The 8,411-nt window shown below is 37.9% G+C and overlaps 1 long non-coding RNA gene across 1 annotated transcript; it reads left to right on the top strand.

Annotated features, from left to right (window-relative positions):
• The first annotated feature begins 227 nt into the window (after positions 1-227).
• Positions 228-3,170, top strand: LOC103891338 (uncharacterized). The gene is made up of 2 exons (XR_655581.3): positions 228-605; positions 859-3,170. It is a non-coding gene; the product is annotated as an uncharacterized LOC103891338 (long non-coding RNA).
• Positions 3,171-8,411: the final 5,241 nt, after the last annotated feature.

Genomic DNA, 8,411 nt, shown 5'->3' with positions numbered 1-8,411 from the left:
CGCTCGAACTTGGCTCCGCCAAGAAGCTGGGCAAGGATCCGGGCTCCTGATGGAACTGGCAAGTTGGAAAAGTGGCAAAGGAAAAGCCAACATGAGCGCTTTCGGCTTGCGCGGGCAGAAAGGGTGGGAAATCAGGCCACGGCGAAATCTTCTGACTCACAGATGACCGCTTAGAATGAAAACTACGGAAGGGAAGTCCTCTGACTGCAGTTTCACAGAGGGTCACTGAGTTACCAAAGCAGTTGGGAAACAGAGGCAGAGGACTGCCCCCACTCTGCCCGCAGCAGGGGTACGGGGGGCAGCTCGGGACACTCCAGGGACCAAGCGAGCAGGGGGCACCGTCCCCGAGGAACACCCAGCCCAGCGCCCCTGGTTCTGGGCTGGTTGGCTTATCGAGGCCGGTTGGCCAAAGCATCAGGAAAGGGAACATTCTCGGCCGGGTGTTGGATACCAAATTATAAACGCCAGAGCACCTTGTGTAAAGATGAATATCGTTTTGTTACTGCGAGAGGGAATACAGCTACTGCTTTGAAAGGAGTTTAAAATATTCAGCAGGCAGCACCGCATTGAAATTAGTGCATTGAGCTGCAGACCAAACTTTCTAGGTACTATTTAAATTTCTTAATGATCATCCTGATATTTGCTTGAAATTTGAGATAGGAACCCAAGTAAAATCAGAACGGAACATAATCTACTCTAAAGAGTAAGCCAGGAGTTCCTCTTTGTTATTTTTATAGTACTGATAAATAGTTTATTACTTGACTAGTTTGAAAAGTTACAAGTCTGAATTTGGGTAGCTATGTGTATCTTCTGAGAAGGAAAATTGTCTCTCTGTGTGTTTCAATTTATCTCTTTCAGAACAGTCTAAAAAGTAAAAACAAAGTTTGGCAAAAATGACAACTTTGCTTGAGAACAGTTCTGGAAAAGCGAATCCCCTGAGAGCCGTGGGAATTCTCCGCCAGCTGTGCTTCCCCAGCCGAGGAAGAATCCAACCCGGAATATCGTTTCTGGTCCCCACCGCGGAGACTCCAGCTGGACCCTCTCCTGAAAACTGCCCGGGGAGGGGGGTGCGGTCTCAGCGCCCTCCACTGCGGGGTCCAAGGCGCAGTAGCGGGGCGCGACCCCAGCGCTCCAAGCCCAGCATTCTTGGCAGCTCTCCAGGCCCCAGTCAGAGGCACATTGACCTTGAAGTTGCACTTGACTCGCCCACCCGGGGCTGCCTGGTGGCGCCTGGGTCAGCTTGAAACCCGCGTGGCTGAGGGGGCTAGGTGTGGGGTTCACCATACTGCGCCCCCGCCGGATTTGGGAGCACGAGATCTACTCGGAGGCAGAGAGATTAGCCCCAGAGGTCAAGCCTTTCGGCGTCGTTTTGTCGTCTGTATTTTCTCATCCCCTTCGCTGCCGAGTCCTACAAAGCTCACTTCAGAGAGACTGGGTCCACATGTGTGGGCTCATGAGGAGGAGGACAGCGAGGGTGACGACGCTGGGGGACTAGCGCGAGCTGGTGCATTCCTGGCAGTGAGCCAAGGGCCCCCAGTCTTCCTAGTCTTTCCAAGTTGCTTGGCAATTCCAAAAACTTCGACTGTGGAAAAGTTGAAACTTGTTCATATAGCGTTCTTTCGAGAAGATTTTCCTTATCTGTATCTATTTTACAGAAAAGATGTTGGTCCTCACTACTGTTTGGGTACGAGTTAGCCTAAATTTGAGCAGACCTTGAAGACAAACCCTGAGCCCCGGGAGGCAGCTTTCTCAGCGCGAGGTGCATACACAGGTCCTCGAGCCCACCGCGAGGGTCTTACCTGGCTCCTGCGTGGTCTTTCCGCACCTTGGCGACTTTGAAGGCCAGGGGGACCGTACAGTGAGCGAATAACTTAGCGCCTGCATTATCACTGCTGAAACCTCAGAGAACAATGTAGGACATGCGGGTGGAGGTAGAGCAAAATTAGTGAAAAGAGTTTATGAGGAATTCATAACCGCCTCGCCTACTTGGGACAACTCCATTCAGTTGTCCTCCCTAGGGGGCTGTTATGTTTATTTGTGTCACACCCTTCTCTCCCTGGAATCTTATCATCATAGAATATTAAACATTTGAAAAAATTTTAAAGATTAAACTTGTTCGAGGAAAAAATGGTAAACACTCTTAGGGATTGCCTGGCGTGCACAAATTAAGGAAAGAAAGAAACTGAAAATTTCAGCGCGGCTTTGGGAATTTTAGCTTTGCGATTTAAAACCCACAGCGCCATCTCCTGGTAATGAGGAGAATATAGCGATGGATGACAATACTGAAATGCTGACTGTGAAATACTCAAATATGAGAAACGCCTCAAAAATTATTTCAGTGATAGGTTGATCATGATTACAAAACATGATCTGACATGAACATTTATTATCATTAAAAGTTATCAGACACAATCCTGGAAGCTAATTATTTGTAAATAGAAGTTTGTATATTTATACATACATGTATTTTATAGATTCAGACGCTTATGCTGTGAATTTATGATTCTATAATTTATCATAAATACATAATTTTATAAAACAGTTCTCTGTTTTACTTTTTGTGAATGATTTTACCATATATGGTAGAAAAAGAATAGTAGGATATGGTGATATATGGAAACATAAAATCTTCTAGATCCTCATTGCATTTTACCAGTCAACATTAATAATACTTTAGCCCCATTTGTCTCAATAACTTCTCACTTTATCTAAGTCTTCTCATCATGCAATCTTACAGAATGTCTTACTGTCTTAATGTTAAGACATCGTGACAAAAATGTGTTATTATTCAGACATTCTGATCCTGAAATATCATCTGAAGTTAAATTATTTTCCAAAAGTTTAATGCACATAATAGAATCATAAATACCTAATACTTTTTTATTAAAATGTTTCTGAATTATTATTTCAAGCTTTTCTGCCTTTTATAAATAAGTTTGAAACACACTAAAATTTAGAGATGATATCCCTATTAAAAACATTTCTCCTCTATGATTGTATACACAGGCCAGCTGCTTGAAATAAAAATAAAAGTAGATATGCTTTTTGTGGTGTACAAAATATTACGAATATCCTTCAAAATTGTAGATCAAACAGACAAATGTAAACTTTACTTCAGTTGAAAGATTCATTTTATTTGATTAATTAAAGTGAAGATCTATTAAGCCAAATATTTGGACTCATTTATTCTGTCAATGTAAGAGTTCCTGTTTGAAAGAAAGTTGATTATATATAGGAGGAACTAGATAAACAGATGGTTATCTAGAGAGCTTTTCACAGTTAAATTTTGAAATTTAACATGGATACGTTTGATATCTTCTCAAACATCTTTGATGAGGTCATTTGATCTATTCTAGCAATGCAGTATTGTTGCACATCATCATTTTAACTTATGTTTAAGAAAGATTTAACTTGGCTTTTTGTTTTATTTGGCTGAAAACTGTACTGATTGAATTGTCCACGAAGGAAATACGCACACACGCGCACACACACACACGTGTATATATATATATGTATACCTATATATGCATGTGCTATATTTACACAGTAATAAGTCTTGTGAAAAGGAAATCAACAGCTGCAAGGAATCATGACAAGAGTGTCTTAACATACAAATAACATTTCTCTAATGAAATGTTTCATCCAGTTACCTGAAGGCAGGCATCATTTGCTTCCAATGGTGTTGGCAGACAAACCAAGCTGCCTGTCTACTGCAGTACAGTGCCCACATGGAGAATGGACATTATCACGTGGGTGGCATGGAGGCATTAAAGTTAATCATAAAAGTAATTTAAGAGCCTTCTGGGCTGTAGGTAATTCTGAGAAAAAAAAAATCTCCCACTCCCTCCATGGATGGAAAGTTGAGATTTTCCCAGAAAGATTGTTTTGCAATACATGTACTTAAACATTCTTACTCCCTTGAGTTGCTTCCCATGTTTTCAAGAAGAATGCTCATGGGGGAAAAAGGGCAGGGGAAGGAATAAAGGAAGGATGAAAGGGAGGCAGGCAGAGGAAAAGTAAGTATGTCGACTTGAGGCCAAATAATGTATTTCATGTGTTTAGTGAATGTGGAAATTATTTGTCTAATAAAGATACTGTTTGCTTTTCCTTTATAAAAAAGTTTTTGAGGTATAATTTTTACATATTTCCAAACCTGATTGCACTTCTCTGTGAATTGTTTTAAATGGTTGGAGTAGGTATAGCAGAAATAAAAGATCCCCAGCTGAGTATGTAATCTTGGGCAATTTCTTTGGTTTTACTTAGCCTCGGGAGGAGAATGAATCTATTAATCACACCTTTCCTGACTATTTCAGGATACCTGAGGGTATTAATCAAATGAGACGATGGGAAAGCACTGTGTAAACACTAAAATGATATGTGAATTTAGCATCAACACTTTATTACGCTTTCTTCGTATTTCATCTAAACCAGTTCAGTCACCTTTCATTATCATTGTTCGTTTGTAATTTATTTACTTTTTCTATCACAACTTTCAGGCATTGGCAGATTTTAGAGCATCTTCCCCTGCTTGGGCCATGTCTGAGGGTCATGGGAGTAGGAGCCATAGCTGTTTTGACTTTTATTTCCACATCCACAGTGCCCTCACCCACCACTGCCTCACCCTTCTCTGCCTAGGAGTATCCCTATTGCTCTTCCTGCAGAGTCTTAAACAGAATGCATTTGTCTCTAGTCTGTTACACAGTGGTCACCATAAGTGTGAATTGACTGAACTAACTTTATGTATATAGAGAAATGATCATGGGGTTGGCTCCAAGTCAATTATTATTTGGATATCCTACTAGGGTTCTATCCTTCACAGCAATCTTCTATTATAATGCGTTCAGATGTGTAGAGTGCACTTTTTAGTTTAGTGACATTTCTTAAATGAATAATTACTTCATTTATCTTTATTCTTCCCAGATTATTAATATAAAAGCTTTGTGAATCCAGATCTATCATTGATCTTAGTGTGATATTTGTTTCTTCTTTCCTATGGCTAGATGCATCAGTGCTATTATTATTTTCGTTGTTTATGATCTATCAGGCAGTTTTCAATTCAGATGACAGTGTTCACCTTGAAGAAGCCAATTTGCATTAATTTTTTATGAAAGATTGATGGAGACACTGTATGTCAAAGGTCTAAATTTATTACACATCTTGCTTTCCCTCCACTAATTTAGTTATTTTTTTTTTTATCAAGAAAGGTAATCAGGTTTGTCTGAATTATTTTTTTCTTTTTAAATCTCAGCTATTTATTGACCCAGGTTTCATTATTCTGTAAGTGCTTGAAGATAATTTCTACTTAAATTTTGTTCTTTTACTAAAATCGAAGTTAAATCAGTTCTGTGTGATTGAGATATACATTTTAAGTAATGAAACCATACATTACTATTTTTGTAGAGACAGTTTTTATAGACTTAGAGTGGAAAGGCTTCCTAAGCAAGACAAAACCCAAGGAGTCACACAGGAAAAGGATGTCACATTAAAGTACACACAAAACAGTTACAATTTCTGTTCTTTGAAGAAAAATACCACCAAGAAAGTTGAAAGACAAATGACCAACTGGGGGAAAAGAAACACATCAAACATACAAAGAGCTTCTACAAAGCAACAAGAAACTCTTGTACAAAAATAGAAAAATAATTTAATCTGGCAATTAGCAGAAAAAATATAAATGTTCAAACAATGGATAAAAAGATGTTCAAGATCATTAATAAAAAATATGAATTAAGGCAGTTTTTAAAATAGGCCACATTTTAAAAAATATATGTGGAATTATAATGAAAATGGTTGTGGCAAAAATTAGTACAAAAACTGAGGGATGGTGATTTGGAGTCCAACATCTAAAAATCCACCCTACAGAAAGAATGGCATGAGTACATATTGATATATGTATGAAGATTTTCTTAAATGGCAGAAAATATGAAAACCTAAATGCTCTTTAGTAAGCAAATGATTAAATAAATTATGAAGCCTCCATTCCATAAAAAGCCGTTATAAAAAGAAAATGTGGTATATCTATATATACACTGACCTGGAAAACCATTTCTGATACATAATTAAGTTTAAAAGCAAGATATAAAATACAACGTGGTCATATTTGGTATTTTTTACAAAGAAGTGTGTGTCCCTTTCTGATGTTCAGGATGTTGAAAATAGGACATGGTGGGTCCTCTGGTGCAAAGTTCCTGATTTCCTGGGTCATTTGGTAGGAGGCGTGATCAACTGTGCAGACTGCATGGGGTCCAGAAATCTGTATCTCATCACTGTGAAGTGGGCATCGACAGGCGGCTGAGCTGACCTCCCGCCACTGCTGGCGGGGGAACCATGCCGATGGCCAGGGTCAGGGAAGGCAAACCAGAGCACAGAGAGAAGGTACCTCCAGCAGCCAAAATCCCACCACGAAAGCATACCAGAGAAGAGATGGCACGTTTCTTATTTTGAAGATCACGTGGAAATCATAGTAAACAATAAAGTTCAGATGAATGGTTCTGCTATCCCAGGACCAGCTGTAACACAGATTAAAAAAAAAAAAAGAAACCCGTTAAAATTATTTGCCACCGCTCCTCCCCATTTTATTTTTTGTGGGTGGATACATGCAGAAAAAAAAGTTATTGAACAATTATTGATAACTTTAATTACTGCTGGGAACTGAGATTGGAGGGTCAAGAGTGAGGTTTTTCATAAATTACTGTAAATACTTCCCCAAAGAAGTAGAGGGATTATGGGCAACAGATATTTACTGTCTGTTTTGTATAGTTTTTTTTTTTTAACAATTAAAGAAGCTTAAAATAAAATATTAAATAAGCAAAAGTGTAAATATTTCCCCTGGGTCATTTGCTTCATGATTCATTCTCTTCTCTATTTAAAAATATTGAAAGTAGTTTTCCTAATTTTGAATACTTGCACTTCGTAATTTTATCCCTCCTCCTCCAAATTCCGTTGCCTACAACCATTTCCTTTCATGTTATTTGGGTTAAGAATTTGTTTTAAACTAATCATGACATTTAGGAGCAATTTGTTTTGTTTTGACTTAACCACTGATATCAACCTTTCTTTACTAGTCATTTAAGTTTTGAAGAAAATTTATAACATTAAAAGGCAAGGTGATCATATTGCAAAATTAGTAACTTTATTGAATTCCAGTAGAGTAACTCAGTTTTACCTTGTAAATTCAGCCATTTTATGTTAATATTTTAGCATGATCACAGAACTGTTTTTTAAATAGCAGAGAAAATATAGATTTTTGTAGAGCAAGAATTCACACTTTGAGCTTTGACAAAACAATTTTGGCATTTTATTTTACCCCTTTTATCTCTTTACGTGTGTATGTGTTTTAATTCGCTCAGTCTACGTCCTGGTTCAAAAGTGAAGGAACAATGGGTTTTGCTTTCGAGGTTACTAAAATTCACACTTTAATCTTTCAGGGACTGCTATTTTCCAGTCACACTCAGATGTCTGATTGTCAGCTTTATATCTCAGAAAGCATTCCCTGCAATTCAGGTACAGTAAAGTATCTAGCTCCAGCTAGCCTCTGTGGACTATATAACTTTTATAGTCATTATAAAAAATAATTTATTGAAAAAACTTAAACCTTTTCCAACTCAGGTGACTTTTGATTTAAATGTCTGTGATCTTGGTTATAGTAATCAGTTATTGTGGGTTTTTTTTTTTTCTGAATTAAGTTTGCTGTTTATATTACAAAGTTTAGAAAACATGAAAGTAACAGCAACTCAAAGGTACCTGGTTAGAAAAAACGAAGAGTCTGTAGTTCACATTTTATCATTACTTGCTTCAGATTCACATTTAATACAAGCTCTGGAGAAATTTCCTATTCTTTGTGTCATATTTTTCCTCTTCTGTATATTTTTACTTTATTTGGACTGCCACATAGTAAAGTCTAAAATAAGTAAGCCTCACTCTGCTATGATTATTTATTAGAAACACTTTGTTAGGTGAAATTATGAGATGCAACTTAAGCTATTAACAGTAACATTAGACATTCAGAATAACAATTAATTATTAAAATATTTTTAGGAGGTTACTTAAAAGTGATGGCACAGGTAACAAATCTCTGTGAACGCTTAACTGCTTAACCTCTAAAGACATAAACTCTCGATATATTGTGATCTGAATTTGAAGGAGCTGTGCTGACAGTGTTATTTCCTATGCACACGAATGTAGCTGACAAGATCAATGTGTCCCCTGCAACCCTTAGATGCTCCAGCCAGGAATTGCATTTCTTGCTCGCGAGATGTGTTTCACTACCTATGGGTTGCTTTGTTACCTAGACTTTGGGCATTAAAATGAAATCACTTCTTGCTCAAATGCAAATGCAAATAGCACCAAGCTATTTTTATATTTGCCAACTGAGCTATTCTGACTCGGACTGTGGTCAAAGCAATTAAGTC

Source organism: Pongo abelii, chromosome 7 (genome assembly GCF_028885655.2).
Source record: "Pongo abelii isolate AG06213 chromosome 7, NHGRI_mPonAbe1-v2.0_pri, whole genome shotgun sequence".
NCBI lineage: Eukaryota > Metazoa > Chordata > Mammalia > Primates > Hominidae > Pongo > Pongo abelii.
The sequence above is the reverse complement of the archived record's forward strand: the minus strand, read 5'-3'. Positions and strand labels throughout refer to the sequence as shown.